General features: G+C 38.5%; 1 protein-coding gene and 1 pseudogene across 4 annotated transcripts in view; both read left to right on the top strand.

Moving 5' to 3' along the window:
• map2k4a (mitogen-activated protein kinase kinase 4a) overlaps positions 1–20,073 on the top strand; it is a 183,469-nt gene that overhangs the window by 142,835 nt on the left and 20,561 nt on the right. The window lies entirely within an intron of this gene.
• LOC122562373 lies at positions 13,083–13,188 on the top strand (annotated as a pseudogene).

The raw sequence follows: 20,073 nt of genomic DNA, 5'->3' as shown, positions 1-20,073 counted from the left end.
TATCACTGCAAAGGTCATTTTTGCTCCTTCACAATCTACAGACCCAGAAAATAACACCGTTGTATTCCCTTGCAAACACTGCCCCAGGTTAAATTAATAGCTATAGCTTATATTTTAAGTTTAATCAAGAGACTTATCTCCAAAAACATATATGCTGAAAATGTGTTGCTGGAAAAGCACAGCAGGTCAGGCAGCATCCAAGGAGCAGGAGAATCGATGTTTCTGTCATGAGCCCTTCTTCAGGAATTCTGAAGATTCTCCTCCTTGGATGCTGCCTGACCTGCACTTTTCCAGCAACACATTTTCAGCTCTGACCTCCAGCATCTGTAGTCCTCACTTTCTCCTTCCAAAAACATATAATCAAGAAAGGATCCACTATACCCACTACTGTAGCCTTTCTCTTGGACAGACTGAAAACAACAATTAACTTATCTGATTCTGTGCTGTGAACTTCGCCCAACAGTTCCTCCAAGATTAGTTGTGAATTTCACTGTTTGTTTGTTAATTTTCCCAGATGCACTCCGATGTCCAGCAATACACGAGTTGTTACATTCTTCATGTTGCGGCCTCCCCACCTTCTACCCTGTATAAGGGATTCATCTATGTACAAAGCTAAGATCAAGCTGAAATCCAATACATTTCTTCCCATTTTCCTCTTTGGTCCCAAATGTCTGGAACCAATTTGGCCTGCAGTTCGGTCTTGATGCCATTTGTATATTACCAATAAAGTAGTGGAAGGTTCATGACCAATGGCACGGGGCATTCACGTTCCTCTGAAGTTTTAAACCAATGCCTGGTCTAGCAGAAGTTTTTAAAAGGTCCTGTGGCATTCCTTGGAAGGAAAAGCAGCGAAGTTCTTCCTGTCATCCTAACAGATATATATTCCTTTATTACAAAAATCAGATTATCTGGTCATTATCTCATAGCTGTTGGAAAATTGTTGAGTGCTGTAGTTCCTGCATTTCAATATTTCGTTAGCTATGAATCTCTATGGGATACCCTGAGGGCTTGAAAGTGTAACATGAAGCAAGTTTTTCTATCGTTTAATGTCAATGCTGCATATTAAACCTTGTGTATAACACACAGTTCCTATAATTGTTGCAATAAGTTCCACATTTTTACCTTCACAATTTTCTTGATTTTCTCAGACAAAATACAGCAAAGCACAACTGAAAAGTTAAAAGAGCTATATAAATCAAAATAGAAAACTAACTAGGAAGTTACTGCAGACTTAAGTTAATCAATCCTAAAATGTCTGTTTGGAAAGCCTATGATACATTTTTGTATGAAAAATGTAAATGTTTTAAGTTTAGTTTATTATGAAGTGCTCTTTTTGAAACTATTATCAAACTTGCCCATTAAATCAGCCTATTGTTTTCTACTTTTCAATATTTTATGTCAAGACTTCAGTCACAAAAACCTCTACTTTTGCTGATTTGTTTTCCCTGGTACCCTTTGAGGAGTTTGTTATCATTCCTCTATCCCTTGAGCTTGTACAGTTCATAATAGTATTTTTGAATGAGTCTGGTAGGTTTCTCTCGAGATGGAATCAAAGTATATCTCCTCATCACTTACTCTGAGATCCAACATAGTGTTGGGCAGCTGTTGCATTTGAAATAGACATATCTTTTTTATCATTATGACCTGTTTCATTTTTATCTCTGCATAACACCACCTTTGGAATTATTTTCTTATTCGTAGAATGTAAGCTCCAGTGGAAACTGTAGCATTTACGAACTATCCTTTTAAGATAAATAGAACAATTTTTTTCTTTTAAGAATGCTTGTTTCTCTATCTAAGTGTTTTAGACCTAGATTGAAGAGAAATTTTGAATTATTGCATTCCTGTTCATGACATTGACGTTGAGTTTTAAAATCTTCCTTTCACTTATGAGCTCCAAGAATGGTTTTTATTTCAGTAATTAATACATAAATAGATGCAAATTGAATTTTCAATTTATTAAATGGTATAATTTTTGCTATTCATAGAAGTTTATTTCTTGAAAAGTTTTACTTAGAGGTACGTTAACTTCTGTAAAGCAACTGTGATACGGCTGTCAGCAGACCTAAATGGGGTTTGGGGAAGGAGACTGATTTGCAGGAAAGTTGTCAAGCTGACTGATTTTTTTTTTGTTTGAAAAGGCAAGATGCTGTTTTGAACAGTTTCTTTGAATTGAACTAAGTCTGAATTTCCACCAATGGCTAATAATCTGTAACATGCCTACAGCAATATAAATTGAAGCAGACTATGTAGAACTAAAGTGTTAAGCTTACAAAGAAATAACTTCATCTTGTATAGAACTTTGTAAACTTGAGGCGGTGCACAACTTTATCTCAGCTCACTGCAAGTTCTGCTCTCCAATCATTCCTGTGTTCACTAACCTAACTTTATCCTGTCAAACTGTCTTGATTTTAAAATTCTCATTCTGCATTTTTAGAACGCACATAGTCTGCCACTCACTCTCCCAACCACCCCTCCCTGTAATCTCCTTCAACTGCACAAACACTGATATTAGTACTTGTGTAAACTGACCTCTTGTGTGTTGCAAATCATAATTACTTCACTGGTCACCATATCTTTAGTTACCTGTTTGTTAATTCTTTCACAAGGTGCCAGCATCACTCATTTGGCCAGCATTTGAGCACTTGTTGCTTGAGCTAATTCTCCTTGAAGGTGATTTGATCTGCTGCGTTAAATCAATACCTTTGGTGTACCTATGCCCAAAGTGCTGTTTGGAAGAGATTTCCAGGACTCTGACAGAGTGACAGACAACAGTGAAACCACCTGTCCTAGACTCGAGCTCGAGAATTTTTTTCCTGCAACACTCTGCCTTGTTTGTCTCTCTTTAATATGCTTCTCAGAAACATCGATTCTCCTGCTTCTATGATGCTGCCTGACCTGCTGTGCTTTTCCAACTCGATTCTGATCTCCAGCATCTGCAGTCCTCACTTTCTCCTTCTTAAAACCTACCACATGGACCAAACTTTCTTTGATCTAACTTAATACCTCTTTGTGGTTCATTGTTATAATAACTTCTACAATAACAGTAGATCCTTTAGTCCTCAGATGAGGAGACATTTCTTCATTCAGAACAGTGAGCTTGCAGAACTCTCTCCCAAAGAAAGTAGTTGAGACTAAAATGTTGAATGCTTTTAAGAAGGAATTAGATACTGTTCTTACGGCTAAAGGGATTAAAGAATATGGGGAGAAACCAGGAACAGGATGCTGAATCGGGTGATCAGCCAGGATCATATTGAATGCCAGAATAAGTTCAAAGTGCTGAATGGCCTAATATTGCTCCTGTTTTCGTTTTCTCTTTCTCATTCCTGTGAAGAAACTTGAAATATTTCATTCCAGTGAATGTGCTGTGTAAGCATCAATCTTATACTAACTTCCAAGATAACTTGATTGAGTTTTCTGAAAAAGTAACAAAGAGGATTAATGAGGGCAGAGTGGTGGACGTGATTTATATGGACTTCATAAAGCGTTCAACAAAGTTCCTTATGGTAGACTGGTTAGCAAGATTAGATCACACGGAATGCATGGAGAACTAGCCATTTGGATACAGAACTGGCGTGAACGTGGTGGTGAAGAGTTGCTTTTTAGAATGGAGGCCTTTGACCAGTGGTGTACCACAAGGATTAGTGCTGGGTCCACTGCTTTTCTTCATTTACATAAATGATTTGGATGTGAACATAGAAGATATGGTAAGTAAGTTTGCAGATAACACCAAAATTGGAGGTGTGGACAGCGAAGAAGGTTACCGCCAGAGTACAACTGGATCTTGATCAGATGGACCATTGGACAGAGGAGCGGCAGATGGAGTTTAATTTAGATAAAAGTGACGTGCTGCATTGTGGAAAGGCAAATCAGGGCAGGATTAAACTGGGGACTGCAAAGAGACCTTGGAGTACAGGTTCATAGTTCTTTGAAAGTGAATTTATTGGTAGATAGGATAGCGAAGAATGCATTTGGTATGCTTGCCTTTATTTGTCAGAGCATTGAGTATAGGGGTTGGGAGGTCATGTTGCACCTGTACAGAACATTGGTGAGGTCACTTTTGTGTGTAACTCTGGTATGCCTCCTATAGGAAAGATGTTGTGAAACTTGGAAGGGTTCAGAAAAGATTTACAAGGTTGTTGCTAGAGTTGGAGAGTTTGAGCTATAGGGGAGAGGCTGAATAAACTGGGGCAGTTTTCCCTGAAACGTCATAGACTGAGGGGTGACCTTAGAGGTTTATAAAATCATGAGGCGCATGGATAGTGTAAATAGACAAGGCATTTTCTCTGGTTTGGCAGAGTCCAGAACTCGAGGGCATAGGTTTAAGCTGATAGGGGAAACATTTAAAAGGGACCGAAGGGGCAACTTTTTCACACCCACTGTGGTGTGTGTATGGTTTGAGGTGCCAGAGGAAGTGGTGAAGTCTGGTACAATTACAACATTTATAAAAGTATAAGAATAGGAAGGGTTTAGAGGGATATGGGCCAAGAGCTGGCAAATGCGACTCGATTAGTTTAGGATATCTGGTTGGCATGGATGAGTTGGACTGAAGGGTCTGTTTCTGTGATGTATATCTCTGGGCTACAATAAGTGGTCTTCGTTGTTATGTAAGGAAGCTTTGCCACCAATTACACTAAACTGCCACACAAAGCAATGAAATTAATGCCCCAATAATGTTATTTGTGGTGTTAATTCAGTAAAAATGTTTAAGCAGGTCACAAGAATAATTTTATTTCAAATAATGTTCTGGATCTGTAACATTCTCAGTAACGTTTTTTTAAGAATTCATTCGTGGCATGTGGGTGTCAGTGAACCAGCACTCATTGCCTGTCCTTAAATTGAGTGGCTTTCTAGACTATTTCAGAAGGCAAATAAGAGTCCACCATTTTGGTTCCGGAATGGCATGTAGCTCATATCAGGTAAAGTCTTCTGTAAAGAAGAGAGTGAAAAACGTGGGTTTTTATAAACAATCAATAATGGCTTCCTCGCACCAATATGGAGACTAACTTTATACTTGAGATTTATTAGTTTAAATTTGTGATGTATTGAAGCGATTGATGCACGGAGGGACAATCTGGATCACTGATCCAGTAACATTAACTATGCCACTGCATTAACAGCTGTTGGAATGGTATCTGGAAACTGCTTACTTCTCAAACACCAAGATGCACTGTCAAGTGTGATTTGCAGTTTTCACACTTGCGTTGTGAAATGCATTTTAAAAGAAAAACAACATTCACTCAGACTTGTATGATAACTGGCATTTTGGTAGAATGATTGACATTCAATCCCTGCTCTCCTTCCCATTGGAACGGAATTTGAGCATGGAGCTATCTCCTAAAAGCAAGAAGAGAAAGGAAGTGAAAACCTCATGCTTCCTGTTAGTTGCGAAGTCATCAGTGCAAAACTAGCTTTGACAGTCCACCTGACTGTGAAATTAGGTGGTAAGAGGCACAGATATCCTTGTATCTAACCAAACGTCTGTATATTTTGCAGAATACCTTGATCAATTGTTCCGTTTTTGTTTATTTTCTGTCTTAGAACATTGTAACTATGGAATCAAATTCTCAAGACGAAAGCTATATAAACTTTGGTTGAATGAAGTTCTCTGATTCTTCAAAGTGAGATTTCTAAGTCTGTTCTTGTGGTTAAGATCTAGTTTATTATCCTTTGTGCCTTGCTTTGCATTATCATAGAGCCCCAGGGGTATACTTTCATGTGATCGCAATAATGTATTCTCACATAACACAATCAACTGCTGGTTGCATTTTATTTTTCTGTCCTTATTTCTTTGCAAACTCTGACTCATGTTGGGGAATGAGTTTACGAGTATTGTTGGCAGGCTTATGTTGACCACATTACAATCATGTGTATGGGCAATGTCTGCAAACTGTGTGGCTCATAGAGCATCGAAACCAAGGCCAATTGCCCCTAACAATGAGTCAGTATTGCCAGCAGACATTGGTACATGTACAGCACAAATGAGCTCTGAGCCAGTTTCTCCCTCTGGGATAATAAGACTATTGTTGCACACCTGCAAACTTAGTTGTGTTTCCCAAGCTGAATTAATTTAGCACAGTTTAGAAACCTAATCTATGGGGGTCTTGAGATACTATGATAGCATGCCTATCTCTGGGCCAAAAGGCCTGCGTTCAAGACCCACATGCTACAGCAGATGTGTTGTAACTTGTCTGAACAAATTGATTAAAAATAGCTGTAGGAACTAAATCCGAGATCTACCAAGTCATTGATAATTTGCACATGCTGTCTGTCAACTGCAAATTGGTAGGCAATTATTTATTATCCAAACTCTACAATACATATCCGTGAAGGGGCTTACTGTGTACAGTATTCATTTTAGTCATGGCCTGTTTATGTGCAACAGGTTACATTGAAGTAAAATCTATCTAGATGCAGAATAAAATCATTTGAATTTGCAATGTCTGTCTTGTCATTGCATTAGTAATTGATCACCTTGTCACTAAAATGAGCTTTTTACAGATGTGTAATAAGCCATTGTTCCTTAGGAGTTCATCAGTAATGCTTTCTGTCTGCTGCAGTTAATAGATTGACTCATCTGTAACTCCCACAATTACAATTGTCAGTGGAATATGTGTATGGATCTCAAATTTTACACTTTTTGTTTGATCCAGTACGCTTTCTTGATGTTTTGATTATAATGTCATTATGATTTTGTTTTTTTAATTTCTCAGATGATTTCACAAGCTTCAGTTATGTCATTGTGGAAAAACAAGCTGTAGTTAGTGTTTGCGTTTTTCATTGTAGAAATATTTCAAGTGTTTTCATTAAACTACACTGAAATCCTTGTGTTTCCTTTTTACAGTGGTGTCCACGAGGATTGTCATGATTAGCACAATTGTTTTTCAACTCCATAGCCTGAATCTGACTTTTTTTTAATATATAAGGTGGACACTCATTGAGAGATTTTGAGGGCTGATGCAATCAGTTACAGCAATGGAAAATGCATGATAGACTGAAGGAATTTCTGTTGCAAATTGGCTTTGCTATAATGCTGCAATAGTTTTTCCACACTGATTGGAATGAATGTTGGGTTTCATTCTTATTCTTTGCTTTAGTTCAGATTGATCAATATATTCTATCTTCAAATATCAAAAGACGCTAGTTGATTAGTGTGTTAAGTTAACTCGTTTAAAATTTTGCAAATTGCTGTGCCACTTCTAATTTTGAATGGCTCATTCTATGTAAAGGGGTTATTTTCAGGTGCAAAGGTGTTTGATGCATGGAATATTACAGAGACAAATTGAATTTGTGTGTGAAATTCTGCCATTTGATTTAATAACCCAGTATTAAGAGAGAAGCTTAATTGGCCTGTTATGGTAGTGGATTTGGGAAAGCATTGATCATTGGGAAACCCAAAACCTCTTGAGTAGCTTTCTCCAAGTTTTGCTGCACTTGTACATTTCAGGACTCAGTTTAAATGCCATTAGAAAAGATTATGTGCTTTTTGACTTGCCTGACTTTGAGACAGAGCACAAAGATGTTTTTCCAGGGGCAGTAAGAGGCTAAGATTTAACCTGATTGTAGCTGTACTGTGCTGGCTGGAACAGGAGCATTGTGACCTTTATAGCTGTCGACTGAGTATTAAATGCCTTTGGAGGTCAAGTCAAGACCAATGTAATCATTAAGTGAATAACTAACTGGACTATTGCATACAAATTGAACAAGAATTCAAATGAGATTGTAAACTGAAGTTATGCGAGAATTGTTTTTAATGATCCTGGAAAAGTATATTGTGACAAATTATCAATGAAGACTGCAATCTGTCTGCAGCAGCAGTTTTGAGCAACAATGGCATTATTTTGTGTAAAGTGTGTGACCCGGTTAAAAAATAACCCTGTTACTGATTTTAATAATGAAACCAAATGTAGAGTATGTTTCTGCAAATCTCTTAGGACGTTTTAAGTTTGTGTTGTTGTTTGTTTCCTCTTTTTTTTGCTGAGTTAGTGTCTCCATGGCAATAATAAATCACAAGGTCTCTAGGCGTTGGCTCGAAGATTGGTAAAGCTATGGTTAAAAACAAGCTGATAAATGAAACTGTGGTCATGGTGTAGTTCTGGGGTTGTAAATATTTCATTAACAAATCGCCATTATCTTGGGTTGTCAGTGTGCCAAAAACTTTTGACCCTAATGCTGCAGCAGCATTTATTTTTAAGTGGTTCAGCATGAATATGGGAAAAATAACAAGTAACTAGTCATTTCTGAATTTCTTATTGTCCATGACGCATTGCAAATTACATTTATAATAGGGATGTCTTCGAGATCTTAATGCTGCTGTTAATGATACAGTTTTGTTTCTTGTTTGTCCTGTCTTTTCACCTCACATAAGTATTGAAAGTCTGTCTTGTCCATATTCTGGAAATCAACACTTTTCATCCTTAATCTTGTATGCAATTGAAGTTTATTATTCATTTAAATCTCTATTCAATCCCTTTTTAACAATGACTAACTTGTGTATTGTTCAAATGAATGGCAGCTTCCATCCAAAATTAATAAATATGTTGCAAGTGTTAGCGAGTTTTGAGAACATTTATAGCTCAAGTTGAGGTTCTGGATGTATTTTTGCTCGCTGAGCTGGAAGGTTCGTTTTCAGACGTTTTGTCACCATACTAGGTAACATCAATGCTCCGGATGAAGCACTGGTGGCATGGCCCACTTTCTATTTAGGTGTTTAGGTTTCCTGGGGTTGATGTCATTTCCTGTTCTATTTCTTAGGGGGTAGTAAATGGGATCCAAGTCAATGTGTTTGTTGTTAGAGTCCCTGTAGGAATGCTATGCTTCTAGGAATTCTCGTGCATGTGTGTTTGGTTTTACAAAATACCTTGCAAGAACTGTAACAAATACTACATCGGACACACAGGCAGAGAACTAGCCACCAGGATACATGAACGCCAACTAGCCACAAAAAGACATGACCCATTCTCACAAGTGCCATTACATACAGATGAGGAAGGACACCACTTTGACTAGGACAACACAACAAACCAAACAGACACACACGAGAATTCCTAGAAGCAGAGCATTCCAACTGGCACTCTATCAACAAACACACTGACTCGGACCCATTTACCACCCCCTAAGAAAAAGAACTGGAAATGACATCACCAACCCAAGGAAACCTAAACACATAAATAGGAAGCGGGCCATGCCACCAGTGTTTCATCTGGAAGCTCTCAGATGTTATCTTGTAAGGTGACAAAATGACTGAAAATGAACCTTCCATCTCAGCGAGTAAACCTACAGCCAGAAGTTGCAAGTGTACTAAACATAGCTTAAAAATGTGTTGCTGGAAAGCGCAGCAGGTCAGGTAGCATCAAAGGAGCAGGAGAATCGACGTTTCGGGCATAAGCCCTTCTTCAGGAATGATTCCTGAAGAAGGGCTTATGCCCGAAACGTCGATTCTCCTGCTCCTTTGATGCTGCCTGACCTGCTGCGCTTTTCTAGCAACACATTTTTAAGCTCTGATCTCCAGCATCTGCAGTCCTCACTTTCTCCTAGTGTACTAAACCTAGTTCAACATCTGAGTAAACTTGAGAATTAATGAGGGTGTAGGGGATTATCTCAGCCTAATTTTAATTAATGGCATATCATTGGTCTCACCTTCAGATCTGTTTAGCACTAAATAGGCAACCTTACTTGGATCCCACAAGGCTATCTGGTGTAGAAAATAGAGACTTTGCACTGCTATTGTCTACATAATTTGAAAGTATTTTTGTGAGAGGAGTCTTTCCTCCCAGCAGTTTTAAATGTGCCTAATGAGTTTATGCTGGATGCTAAAAATGAGTACAAACTGTTTGGGCCAAATGGCCAGTTTTCGTAATGTATTTTCTGTGTCACTGTTTTGCTTAAGTACAACTTGATTATTTATTTTTAATTGCCAAATAAATAAAAATAAATGAGGTTAAAGGCCCACAGTTTCTTTCACAGAACTCAAAACAAACTTGCATGTTTAATATTAAACACTTTTAGATTACCTGATTTCCAGAGAGGCACAAGAGTTAAAGTTCTCTGATATTTTTCAGCAGCTGGCATTTAATCAGAATAATATACATGAGAAAAAAAAGGACTATTTTTGGAGAGGGTGGCATAATGAGAAAGATAAGGTTGGGAATGTCAGTGCTTTGAGTTGAGAAGTCATGGCAGGCTTCTTCATCCCTGATATTTGCCAAGTAACCATTGTTGAAATTGGGAAGTATCATTCTACGGTGGGGGTAAACAATTGATTCTGATTCCTTCAGCTAATTTACGCTCTAAGTAGAAGCAACGCATTTCAGTGTTTGAACTTAAAAGTTGCTAAATGGTGGTTGTCATTAGCGAGTTTTGAAAAGTTGAGTAGTTGTAATTTTAATGTGCTTACTGTTGATATATTACCATTTTTAATGATTTGAATATTTCTGCAATGTCCTTTATCAATTCCAGTAACTGGGCTTGTAAAATTTGCACTCTGTTTACAGTGCTCAATTGCTTGTGGTGTATTTCCAGTAAACTTTAACCCATTATTGCTTTAATGTCAAATTTTGTGACTTCAGTGTGATATCATTGGTCCACCAAGTATATTTGTGACAAAATAACTTTACAACATTTCAAAGTGTTGTACATTAACAATTTCAATATTAGAGTTTAATTCAATAGGAAGTCCTACTTGTTGCTGACCTCATGGTGGAGGCATATTCTGTACTGTAAAAAGTATTTTCACAAGTATGGTATGTAGACTGCAGCTTGGATTAGCGACTGATGTCCTTTTCTTTCCTATCTAAATTTGGTAGCCCTTCAACTGATGGTCATTCTTGTATTTGTATTTATGCCAAGTGAGTGTATCACTTCAAACTCATTATGCAATTTGGTCTTTCCCAGTCCAAGTGAGTTCAGGAAAAAGGTATGTGACTTGCATCATAATATGCTACTTCCTGTTTGATACAATAACCGTTTCTATCCTGGATTAGACTGTGTTTTAGCAATCTGTACCAGCATGGAAATGAAAGTACGTTATTTACATGTGGAGTTGGGAAAAAAAATGTATTGCTTTGGTAAACTTGAAAACTTGGCTGATTAGTATAAATTGTTAAATATATTAAATTTGTTTTCCTGGATTATAAACTAAAACAAGTAGTTCTGTAAATTATTTCTAATCATTTTACAGTGGGTAATAAATTGAATACTTTTTATTTTCACCTTTGCTAGAAGAATTATCTTCTTCTGGAGCCAAAAAACAACTTTGAATTTACTAAGTGTAGACATGACCTAAGCTTTGGAAGTAAGCACTTTAATATGGGCCAGCACCAACTGATGTAATGTTCTAAGTTAAGGCAGTAAAAGCCCGAAACTGAGATGACATCATTGGCTCTATTCAACTTATTCTGAATGAGTGAGCGGAGGTATTTTTCATCTTGAACTACTCAAGTATTAAGTTGACATCATCGGCATCCCTTTGATAAAGTAGATTTTGCTCACAGCATAGGCATTTTAGGAATTCCTATTGGTAATGTTAGCAATGTGGACTATAGCCACGCTGCTTTCAGTTACTGTAGAAAAATTGTAACATTAAACTGGGATTTGATGGTTGTGTATTTACCTGAAGGTCTTAAAAAGTGTTATTGTTTCAAAAATAGATTGACAGTGTATTCAAATGTTACTAAAGCATGGAATGGCTTGAAATAAATTCAAGATATTGCTTTAAAACCTTAAACCAATGGACTGATGGAATATGAGGTCTGAAATATTAATGTGCACTAGGTACATTTAACTTTGAACATCAAAGAAAATGATGATAAACACATTGAAAGATCTTCGAAACAAAAATAGGGGTGCAAGCTTTAGGCACGTTGATCGAATAGTGGATTAACTAGGTTCTTTTCAACATAGTTTAGTTCAGATAATACAAGAATATAATATCAACTAAATTGAATGCAGTTTGTTGAACATAACAGGATCGCAAGTACTTAAAAACAAGTAAACAATTTAAAGTTTTAGCAAATAAATAGCTAATTGATCTCCATTCTACCAAGTAGGGATGTTTATTATACTGAAGAAATGCATTTTTCAAAAAATAGTATTGTTTTAAATTTTTTTATTCTATAAAACTGTGGTTCTGAAGTTCTTTTTATTTAGTTACCCATGGCCTGATCATCCGCTATTGTATTATTGTGGCTATCGTTAATTGTTTAGTCAGATCCAAAAAATATTTTTCACGATCCTTTCCAAACAGAACTTCTGCTCTGTAATACACGTATGGGGACGAGAAAAGAAAATTATTCTCTCCTTCATTGCTATAAGCAAACAATTATATTTGTATCACACTGTTGACCAGACCAAGTCACTATTGCTTTTCAAAAGGCATTGGAAGATACTAAGCAGGAAGAGTTCATTTGAAAGGATGATCATGAAAAATTGAGGTTTTTGAATGTGGAGAGAAAACAAAACTTGAATTCAGACAGGAAATTCTAAAGTGTGATAGAATACTAGCTGGTGACTCACAGCAATGGTGGAAAAAGCTAGAGGGATTTTGTATGCTGAATTTAGAGAACTATGTTCTGACTACTAGGTTGGAGAAGATTGGACCCATAATAGTAAAGTTGAGGGCCAACAGAATGAATTTGAAAATAAGCGTGGAAGTTGTAGTCACTTCACTGAGGATTGCACTGTGACAGATTGGCAAGGATACAAATAAAACAGTATGATGCTTATCGTTGTATACCAGCCACACCTGATGCTTTGAGGTTAGAAAAAAATTGTTTTGGATCTGTCAGAAGTTTGGGGTAGCAACTACGTGGAGAGATTTGCTGCTGGCTGGGTGAGGTAGTGGAGTGAGTGCCAATTTGAAAGTGGGATAGTTGTTTTGGTGATGTGGTCAAAGTGGAATTTGAAGTTAAGGTCCAAGTTGAGTCGGACTCATTGCAAGCGAGAAGAGTGATGGATCAAAGTTGTTGGATATCTTAAGCAAAGTACTCGCAGAATATCATGATTTGATGTTGGGCTGGCAACTGGACAATATTGTTAAATCGTTCACTGAAGGTTTGACTTCTATTGCTGCTTATGTTGCCAATGAGTAAAGAAGAGAACATTTGCACTCCCCTTGGTCAAGTTGGAAGGTGTTCTGGTGGCCTTGGTAAGGCATTGCCATCTACCTCCATGGCATCAAACCATGTTTAGGGCCCTCTTAAGATGCAGTGGTAGGCTCCCTACCCCTAACCTGGGAGGTCTGGATTCACATCCCCCATGCTCCGGAGGTGCGTAATAACATCTCTGACAGGTTGGTTCTTAAAAATAGGTTTAAAAAAACTGTTGAGAAGCAGTCCTGAAGATAATGTCATATATATTGCTAATTGTCATTACAATTATATATCATATCTATGCTGAAGTAATCAAAATAATATAGAGCAAATTCTGTCAACCAACTAGTTAGTGCTAATCAGACAAAACTTAAGGATAATTCAGCTTTCAGTGTATCTTAGATCATTAATATAAATCAAAATTACTGATCTGCTAAACAACTGAACAAACTACAGAAATTTCCAAAATGCGTTAGCAATACATTTACATAATGTCTCATGGTTATCAGATAAGTGAGGTGTGCATCTGCTGTATGAATGTGATGTAAACTTTCAGCCTTTTTCCTGCTGATCAGTCTTCCAAACAAATCTAAAGTCTACTTTGAGGAAACAATGTGAATTTCAGAGATTTAGGCCATTGTTCAAAATAACTTGTCTGGTCTGAGGGTTGCACAGTGGCTTCTCCTTGGGGATGTTGTTTACTTAGGAATGCAGGAATCATGTCTGACCATACAGGAAAAGTAGTGCCTGGTGTACTTCTGTTTTGTATTTTGAAGTTGTATTGCATGAAATGCAGTAGCGAATGTTTTGCTATAAATTCTGTGTTACGATTGAGCCCCCCACTATCACCTGATGAAGGAGTGTCGCTCCGAAAGCTAGTGTGCTTCCAGTTAAACCTGTTGGACCATAACCTGGTGGTGTGATTTTTAACTTTGTACACCCCAGTCCAACACCAGCATCTCCAAATCTTGAATTTTTGTGGAAGGGTCACATCCGAAGCGTTAACTCTGATTTCTCTGCACAGATGCTGCCAGACCTGCTGAGCTTTTCCAGCAACTTCTGTCTTCGTTTCTGATTTACAGCATCTGCAGTTCTTTCATTTTTTTTATTTAGATTTGAATTTTTATTGTTTCTCATAATCCCAGGAAGCACTTCATCATCAGTGAAATTTGTTGTAATGTTGTCTTGAGTGTATCATCCAATTTTCATATGTTAAGCTCCCACAGTGTGTTTTTTCTGTCAAGTGGGGCAAAGGACAAAAATTGTCCAGTGCACCTGGAATAATTCCTTCAGCTTTCTTCACAATAGTGTCATGGATCTCTTATATCCTGCTGAAGTTTGACGTCTGACTCAAATGACACCAGTTCTGACAACATCTCAGGATTACTACTGGTGCCATATGCTAGTGAGGCGAGGAACAAGTGCAGCTAAACATGTGGCTATAGGGTTGGTGCAGGAGGGTGGGCTTCAGATACGTAGGTTATTGGGGTACTTTCTAGGAAAGGTGGGACCTGTACACGAAGGACGGGTTGCACTCAAACTGGAGGGACAGTAGTGTCCTGGGCAGGTGATTTGCTAGAGCACTTTAGGAGGGGAGGGTTTAAACTAGTTTGGCAGGGGGATAGGCATCAGAGCTACAGATCAGAGCAGAGAGTAGTTGTTGAACGGGCAAAAATAGAATGCAGAGTGTCTTAAGAAGGATACACAGTTGATAGGGCAAAGGGAAGAGTTAAAATGTGTCTCAATGCAAGGAGTGTCAGGAATAAGAGTGATGAATTTAGAGTGTGGATGAGTACTTGGAACTCTGATGTTGTGACCATAATGGAGACTGGATGTTCCAGGGTTTGGATCTTTCAAAAAGAATAGGGAGAGGGGTTAAAGAGGAGATGGAGTATCATTGTTAATTAGAGAGTGTATCACAGCTGCAGCAAAGGAGGGTTTGTCTACTAAGTCAGTATGGGTGGAAGTCAATAACAGAAAAGGAGCAGTCACTTTATTGGGTGATTTCTGTGCACCCCCCATAGCAGCAGAGAGGTGGAAGAACAGATTGGACAGTAGATCTTGGAAAGGTACAGATGTAGCGAGTTGTTGGTATGGGTGACTTCAGGTTCCCCAATATTGATTGAAACCATCTTAGTGCAGATGGTCTGGATGGAGTTGATTTTTGTCGGTATGTCCTGGAAGTATTCCTGTCTCAATATGTAGATAGGCTGACTAGGGGGGACTAGCTAGGCAACGTGCCAGGCCAAGTATGAGATCACTCGGTGGGGGAGCATTTTGGTGACAATTACCTCACCTTTGCCATAGCCTGGAGCGGGGTAGGAACAGATAGTATAGGATGGTATTTAATTAGAGGAGGGGAAATTTATATTGCTATTAGACAGAAGCTGTGGAGTATAAATTGGGAACAATTGTTCTCCAGGAAATGCAAGTCAGAAATGTGGAGGCTGTTTAAAGTGCGCTTGTTGCAAGTGTTGGATAACTTTCTCCCACTGAGACAGGCAAGGAATAGTAAGGTGAAGGAGCTTTGGATGACAAGAGAAGAGGAGCTTCTCGTCAAGAGGAAGAAGGAAGCTTACTTAAGGTTGAGGAAGCAAGGACCTTTCACAGCTTTAGAGGATTACAGGGTAGCTAGGAAAGAACTCAAAATGGACTGAGGAGCGCTAGATGAGGACACAGAAAAGCCTTGGCAGGAAGGATTAGGGAAAAACCCAAAGGCGTTCTACACTTAACAGAATGATCAGACAGGGTTGGGCCAATCAGGGATAGTGGAGGGAACTTGTGCCTGGAGTCTGAAGAGGTAGGGGAGGTCCAAAATAAGTTTTTTGCTTCAGTATTCATGAGAGAGGGGGATCCTGTTGATAGAACACCGTGGACCAGGTTAATAGACTTGAACAGATTGATGTTAAGAAAGTGGATGTGCTGGAAATTCTGGGAAGCATCAAGATTGCTAAGTCCCCAGGGTCAGACCAGATATATCCAAGGTTACTCCAGGAAGCAAGGAATGCAACTGCTGCACCTCTGGCGATTGATCTTTGCGTTCTCTCTCTAGCTCTCTCTCTTGCGCACACTCTCACGCTCGCTCTCACCCCATGGGAGTAGTACCGGATGTTTGGCGGGAGGCGAATGTTGTTCCTCTGTTCAAGAAAGGGAATAGGGAAATCCCTGGTAATTACATACCAGTCAGTCTTGCATCTATGGCAGGCAAGGTACTTGAAAGTATTCGGAGTGATAGGATTAATGACTATTTGGAAAAACATAGTTTAATTAAAAATAGTCAGCATGGCTTTGTGAGGGGCAGGTCATGCCTCACAAGCCTTAATGAGTTCTTTGAGGATGTGACAAGACAAGTTGGCAAAGATCGAGCAGTGGGTGTGGTGTATCTGGATTTCAGTAAGGTATTAGATAAGATTCCCCATGGTAGGCTCACTCAAAGTTTGGAGGTATGGGATAAAGGGAAATTTGGCTGCCTGGATACAGAATTGGCTGACCGAAAGAAGACAGTGAGTGATAGTAGATGGAAAGTATTCTGCCTGGAGGTCGGTGACTAGTGGTGCCCTGCAGGGAACTGTTCTCAGGCCTCTGCTCTTTGTAGTTTTTATAAATGACTTGGATGAGGAAGTGGAAGAGTGAGTTAGTAAGCTTCAGATGACACAGAGCTCGATGGTGTTGTAGATAGTGTCAAGGGCTGTTGCAGGCTACAACAAGACATTGACTGACAGGATGCAGAGCTGGACTGAGAAGTGGCAGATGGAGTTCAACCTGGATAAATGTGAAGTGATTCATTTTGGAAGGTCGAATTTGAATGCTAAATACAGTGTTAAAGACGGGATTCTTGGCAGTGTGGAGGAACCGCAGGATCTTGGGGTCCACATATATAGATCTTTCAAAGTTACCACCCAAGTTGATCGGGTTGTTCAGAAGGCATATGGTCTTTTGGCTTTCATGAACAGGGGGATTGAGTTTACAAGCCACAGCTCTATAAAACCCTGGTTAGCCCACACTTGGAATATTGAATCCAGTTCTGGTCACCTCATTAAAGCATCTACATCCTTCCTATAGAGAGGGTGCAGAGGAGATTTACCAGGATACTGCCTGGATTGGAGGGCATGTCTTATGAAGAGAGGTTGCGTGAGCTCGGCTTTTCACACTGGAGAGAAGAAGGAAGAGAGGTGACTTGATAGAGGTGTACAAGATAATGAGAGGCATGGAGTAGATAGTCAGAGACTTCTCCCCAGGGCAGAAATGGCTGTCACAACGGTTCATAGTTTTAAGGTAGTTGGAGGAAGGTATAAGCGAGATGTCAGAAGAAGGTTCTTTGCACAGAGAGTAATGGGTCCTTGGTGGTTAGGTTGATCTTGGGTTCAGATAAATGTTTGGTACAACATAATGGGTCAAAGGGCCTGTACGGTTCTATATTTTATTACCTTGGTGCTGATTTGAGGTATAAATTTTGATTTTTCTTTCTTTCAAGTTTCTTTGGGATTTGAATCGACAACTTTGATTCAGGCCAGCATGCTTTCAGCTAAACATTTGCATTCATTTGGTGTTTTTGAGTCACTCATTCAAAGCATTTCATACTTGATGTATTGCTTTGACATGTAGTGTCTGTTTTTCAGACAAATGAGGGAAGATATTTTATGAAGTATGATGACCAACTATTTTTTTGGTGGTGAGTGAAGGAAATAGTTTGCCCAGGGTGCCAGTAAAATACTGTCCTCCATATTAACCACACAACCTGGGATCTTGGCGAGATCCCATTAAGAACAATGGCAATTTGGGAATTCATGTTTCTTTTCCCTTGTACTGAGGTATTTAAATAAATAAATAGTATTTATTACACAATAGGTTCTAGGGGCAGCGTTTGCACATCCAACCTACTATGGAGGCAAAAATGTTTGAGATAATCTGTAAGAAATGTATATTAACGCTATATAATCTATTAACACATTTTTAACTTCTGACCTGCTATGTTTGAATTTTAATTTGCAAAGTGTTTTGTAAACTGATGAAGCCCAATAAATAGTATTATGTAACGCTTTCATTTCTTAACCTTCATGCAGTGGAGTGAAATGTAATTCCAGTTAACTCAATTTTATGCTGAATAAATGGTTTGCGGTGATGAGCTAAGTTGCGTAGAGTATAAAGCAAATGTCGTCTGTAGTCTGTGCTGTTACCTATCTCAGCTGGGCAGCAATTGAGATGGAGGACAACTTGTATCAGTTTTGGAAAAGGGAATATTAGCCAAGCTTCCAGCTCCAGTGACTCATTGCTAGAAATTGAATGTGAATTTTAAGTAAGGAAGAGCTCAGCTTAATGGTGATGTCAGCTGTTGGACTTGAAGATACATGGGTCTCAAATGGTCATCTTTCAAAGCATAATCTCTCAAATATGAAAGCTCGGAGAAAACAAAGCGCAAAAATGGCCAAAGGCCAGTGAATTGTTGCAATTTATCAATTATTCTGTTGAATAGGTTCTCCTCTCTTCCCCCCCCCCCCCACCACCACCACCACCACCACTGGTGCTGCAAATTAGGTTTCACTGCTGTTCAGTATCTTCAGGCAAAAGTTGATACTTCTGTCGGGCCCATGACTAGCAATCTTGCAACTAACATGTTTAGCTATATCTGCAACTGCAAGACTTGTTTTGAAAAAAATGAATGTTAGCAATTTCAGTTGACTTCAATTTTCACATTTATTTTAAGCTTTATGTCACCTTTGAGACTTCTGAATACTTAAGTAGAATTTGAATTTACAGGCATTAGGGATAGGTATGGAAGGTGGGTGTATGGAACGTTGACACAGATCAGCTGTAATCCCATTGACTGGTGGTTACTTTTTCCTTGAGTGATCTGAGTGTATACTTTCCAGCTGCTGAAAGCTTAGATGGTTAGTAAACTAGAAGTAAGAATTTCTGGGACAAAATTAGAAATTGCTGAAAAAATGTATTGAGTTTTCCAGCAGTTTCTGATTTTGTTTTTGATTTGTAGCATCCGCTGTTCCTTTTTTTTTAAAGCAATCTCTGGGTATATCTTGTGTGCTCATTCATTCTCCTCAGGTTTGTAGTTTCCCTCTTCTCTGTCATTCATTGCTCACGGAGGAAAAGGCATGTATTTTTGATGGCAATGAAATGAATTTCAGTAAATCAGAATTCTGGCAAGTATTTGTCTTTTTTAAAATTTGAATTAAAATGTTATCACTGATTTTGAAGAGGGAAGAAAGGAAGTTCAATGAGAAAAATACATTTTACTTGAAGTACATCTACATTTAATAAGTGTTCACAAAATAAAAGTTAGTTTTGAAAAAAAATGTCAAATTTTCTTCCCAATAAATCTAATCAGATCTGGTGTGTTTGACTGGGCAGTGGGTGGACTTCAACATAGGCAGATGTGAACTTAGTAGGCCCCATTATTTCTTGATTCTCGAACAAAAATAACACACTTTCCACACCTGAATATGATTTTAGTAATTCCTCCTGAAAGTCAATAGATGTCAATCGAGAACAGCACCACAGGCTTCCCTTCCTCCTTTCAGCCTTATTACACTTAATGTAAATGTAGACAATGGCCATTTGAGTAGGGTTCTAGAGCATGTGTTAGCTGTGGGGTGATACTTCTGCAGGGGATTAATATCTTCAAAAGAAAAGGAGAAATATTTTGGGGACAAAGAAAGCTTAGTTTACAGCTTGATAAGGAAATATAAGCATGAAAAGTAATCCAGTAAAACTTCAATCTGAAAGTAATTCTGCTCACCACCTGCTTTGGAATCGGGTGTGCTTTTTAAGTTTGGCTGAAAATGGGCTTGCAAAGCTCATAATCCACCCATTTGAAAGCTGAGATTTGAAGAATTGACATTGCAGTATATTAGTATGTGAGTAAATCAAAGTATTTTGTGTGAATTCTATCTAAAGCAGGAAATCAAACTGCTGATTTTTTTTTAATAGCCCCTGCTGTTGTACAGCATCTGGACAGATAACCACATGGAAG

Source organism: Chiloscyllium plagiosum, chromosome 24, assembly GCF_004010195.1.
Source record: "Chiloscyllium plagiosum isolate BGI_BamShark_2017 chromosome 24, ASM401019v2, whole genome shotgun sequence".
NCBI lineage: Eukaryota > Metazoa > Chordata > Chondrichthyes > Orectolobiformes > Hemiscylliidae > Chiloscyllium > Chiloscyllium plagiosum.
The sequence above is the reverse complement of the archived record's forward strand: the minus strand, read 5'-3'. Positions and strand labels throughout refer to the sequence as shown.